This window comes from Formica exsecta, unplaced genomic scaffold (genome assembly GCF_003651465.1).
Source record: "Formica exsecta isolate Colony F162 unplaced genomic scaffold, ASM365146v1 scaffold893, whole genome shotgun sequence".
Lineage (NCBI taxonomy): Eukaryota > Metazoa > Arthropoda > Insecta > Hymenoptera > Formicidae > Formica > Formica exsecta.
In genome coordinates, this window is record NW_021853662.1 from 154,179 (window position 1) to 158,489 (window position 4,311).

A 4,311-nucleotide genomic window follows, 5' to 3' on the forward strand; every position below is an offset into this window, starting at 1 on the left:
TATATATATATATATATATATATATATATATATATATATATATATATATATATATATATATATATATATATATATATATATATATATATATATATATATATATATATATATATATATATATATATATATATATATATATATATATATATATATATATATATATATATATATATATATATATATATATATATATATATATATATATATATATATATATATATATATATATATATATATATATATATATATATATATATACATTTATAGGCGGCGAGAGTTTATACGTTGCGCGCGGATTGCAACATTGAGATACGTTTAGTAATTTACGACATGCACCGAGCTCTGGTAACAATGGAGATCTTACGCACACGAACGTACTCGTTGACCGTGAGAGCGATGCCGTGAGGCAGGTAGACAGGCAGAAATGCATAAAACGCGGTAGCCGCCAGTGAGGTGGATATGGGTGGAACGGCGTCGTGTCTAACGGGAGTTATCACCGTCTACCGGGAAGAGCAAGCGTCGGAACGCAGGGAACAGACAAGTAAAATGTGCACATGCGGATGTAGAGGAAATATGCAACCAATCCAGCATGCATCTCTAGCGCGAACCGGACATTGGATCCATTATTCGAGTCATGGACCAAGCTTGTCGTTGTAAAGAATAGCGTTATAATTTTATATATTTTTTTGCGTGCGTAAAACAAAGATTTTTGTATGTTTGTGCGAGAGAGTATCGGTCTTTTTATCAACGCAAAACTCAGCTCCTTTTGTTCGTTTGTAGCAACGCCAAACGCGAATCTCTTATTTTTGTATCGCAGTCGTAGAGCTCTACGAGCTTTCTCATTTTTTGCTATCGATTCTTGTTGTATACACTGGTCGTCACATCCTCTCGGACGCGAAAGTGTAACGGAAAGTTCTTCGATGTGAGTATGAACGTATTTATCCCCGTATTTCCGAATGTATTCCAATAGCGGAAATTTTTTTATTTCGGAAGTTTCTCTCTCTCTCTCTCTCTTTCTCTCTCTCCGCGGATTTTGTGAAGCTTCGTATTGTGACATGAACAACAATCGGTAGAACGATATTGCATTTGTCTCACGAAGTCTCAATGATTTATTTTATTAATAGGTTTGGTCATGTGTCGGAGCGATTTCGTTCAGAAGTTTTCTTTCGAGTTCAGGAAGCTCGATCCCTTTGCGTGTCTTTAACGAAGCAACAAGAGAAGATTCATTCACTTTTGCCATGGAATATTCTGCGATAATCGAGAAGGCCAGACCGCGTCACGTCGCGCGATATTCTCCTCGGTTCTCTGTCGACCGTCTTCCATCCGTTATCGTTCATAAAATCCCACTAATCTCATTGTATAAGCAAGGACGGCGGATTTTACTCTCTCGTTCTTCCCCCTCTTCCCTCTCTCTCTCTCCTTCTCACGTAATCGCCATTTTATCCGCCGCGCTTCCTTCCGGATGCGACTGAATAATTCACGTGGCCGCTTCGGAGTATCCGATCGGAAATCACTCGCCCAGAGATGCAATTTTTATTTTAATAATCACGCGGTTGCTCAAAACACACACACGAGAGATATATTATTTATTAATTGAAATTTCTGAGAATAATAAACGTTCCGCGTTAATTGAATTCCTAAAACGATATAAAGATTATTCACTCTGGAGATTGAAATACGATGGCACTCTATTTCGGAGTAATTTCGTTCAGTAACTACGAATACTGCTCGACGTCGAAATAACCGCCGCTGAAGTAGAGCGCCGCTACGAGAGCCTGTACATTAGGAAAAGAAAAAAAGATTGCGGTCGCATTAATATCCCGCGAATGTGAGTTGATAGTGAGGGACGCGGTGCATATTGCCCTGCGCATGTACTGCCCAACGTATAACGATAATTAATAGTGCCATGATATTACCATGATATTTCCATTTGTTTCGAAGCTTTCGTGCAGCGACAAGATTGTCGCCGGGCACGGAAAAACGACTAATTGCTATTCTTTACTTGAAATAAATCACTCTCCTGAATGCGCGCGCACACATACACACAGACACACACATCAAGTGTGGCATTTGATAAATGTAACCGCGCGATAATGCCGTTCTCTCGAAGCACCTTTGGATATTTTTTTAAATAACTCTCGGTGTTATATATGTATGTATTATTCTGTTATTTTTCTTCCTTTCGCGTGTTTCTACTAATTTGTAGACGATATCACAACTAATTGACTTAACGACTTAATAAATGGAAAAAAAAAAGAATCGCGTTCTTGATTCTCATGGTGTGTGTGTGTATGGGTATGTGTGTTATATATATATATATATATATATAGTTGTGCTCAATAATTTATACAGTTAATGAGATTGCGAAGCTGTGCCGCTGCATCCTCTAAGGATTCAGAGAAAGAGATCGCAGAAACAACATTTCGCGCCCGTGAATATTTCTCACAAATTTACATAGATATTAGAGAGCCATACGATATACGGTATGGATCGCGAAATGTAATACAACTAACAATAAAAAGATGATACCTTGTGCAGAAATAAGTTAAAAGTGTGTAAAACTTGATAACATATATTTGAAAATTGATAACATATATTTGGGCTTTTTCAAACTTGAAGAAGCTTGAACAAATTTTTTTTTTTAATTTATCCTTTATCTCATCTCATTTAAGTTTAACGTATACTTCTTATATCTACGTAACTATTTTTATGCAAATTGTTGTAATCATACTCCGTCTTTACTTTCTTTTTCATACTTTTATTAGAATTGCTCGGAAAAGACGCTCATTTAAAGTGAAAAGTTAAAATAGAATGTTGTTATTATGTCATTATATTTCTTCCAAGCACTCGTGACATACATACGTACACATGATACTCCAATATAATTAGATTAGAATTTATGTATTAGAGTATTATAGTGTTCCGGGTACGCGATGCAATTATATTGACTCTGTGACTTGACTTTACGTTGGAGTAGCTTTTAAAAAGGTTTTAATCAATTATTTCCGTGTTCTTCAATGACCGTTACAATAAGCTGTCTCTGACCTCGGCCCCTGTACTAGCTCTCTGATATAAATATTATAATGCGATATGATTATGTGTGCATCCTCGACTAGACTCAAGTAGAATCTTCGCGAGGAGAAGATCTTCAGTCCCCTTATCGTGTCTATACGTTCGAGTCTATCGTCGCGATGCCTTTCTGTATGATTAATGTCTATAAAGTCGTCTATAAAAATCCCTCGTCCGGTTGACAATTTCGTATTTGTACACCGAGAAAGAAGTTATTACCTTGATTAAATATATTTAGTTGATTATTATTTCTTTAGTTGAAGATTTATTTAAAAATACATCGTGTATTTGACTTAAATATGTAAATATTTCAGCTAAAGAAATTATAATTAAATAAACGCATTTAGTCAAATTGACGTCTTCTTTTTCTTAGTGTACCAATTTTTAATTGAACGACGAATTTATTTGACAAGATAAGGTTCGCGCGGGGTTTCGAAGAGATGCCAGTCATTATCAGCATACATCCTCGTTCGAGACTCGCGAGAGGTCGATATGAGCCAATTTCCTCTTGGCCGTTGCATTCGGAGCTTTTATTCTCCCTTTTTGCAGCGGCGTGCAAGTTTCCCATTAGAGAGGCGTAGAAAATGAGAAAGAAAAATAGAGAGGGAGAAAGAATCACCTACCGGCTTAAACCGTCGCATGCGAGTATCCTGGCAGGCCGAGGAAGCCGGGATCCGTAGCCCCGTCGCCGTCGATATCGATCGACGATCCTCGTACCAGCTCGCTCGCGGGACCGTCGATGGTGGAAGTGGCGTCAGCAACGGCAGCCTCCGTTTGGGAAGTTGTTGTTCGATCACGCATCACCAGACAGTTTCACAGCACTACGTGGCCCGTCGATCTTTTCCCCTTCCTCCGTTTCGTTAGCCGCTCGCGCGCTCGTCCGCTCTTATCTAGCCGCTAGTTAACGAGTTAACGGATTAACAACTTCCTGACGCTCGAGGAATGCGGGGCGATCAAAATCAAACGAGCGATCGCGCGCGCACCCGCCACCGGAATCGATCCTCAAGATCGAGAATATACTGTTTTGCGAGTCGTTGTCTCGCGCACCTTTCTCGTCTTCCGAAAACCCGACGGCGTGTTCCTAACACATGGTCAGTCTCCCCGGTCACCTTTTTTTATTTTCGCGAGCCCAAAATTTCGCGGGATCCTCCGTTCCTCGTTTGGCGCAATCGCGTCCTGTTGCTTCGAATTTTCCGTCGGCGGGATAGCGAGAGCTTTCGCCGTTGAGGGTGGAAGAGCGTA

General features: G+C 39.1%; 1 protein-coding gene across 1 annotated transcript in view; it reads right to left on the minus strand.

Moving 5' to 3' along the window:
• Positions 1–4,305, minus strand: part of LOC115244945 (5-hydroxytryptamine receptor 1) — a 98,385-nt gene extending 94,080 nt beyond the window's left edge. Inside the window, exon 1 of the mRNA XM_029822970.1 lies at positions 3,693–4,305. The gene's annotated coding sequence lies outside the window, so the exon portion shown is untranslated. The remainder of the gene's footprint in view (positions 1–3,692) is intronic.
• Between the last annotated feature and the right edge of the window lie 6 nt (positions 4,306–4,311).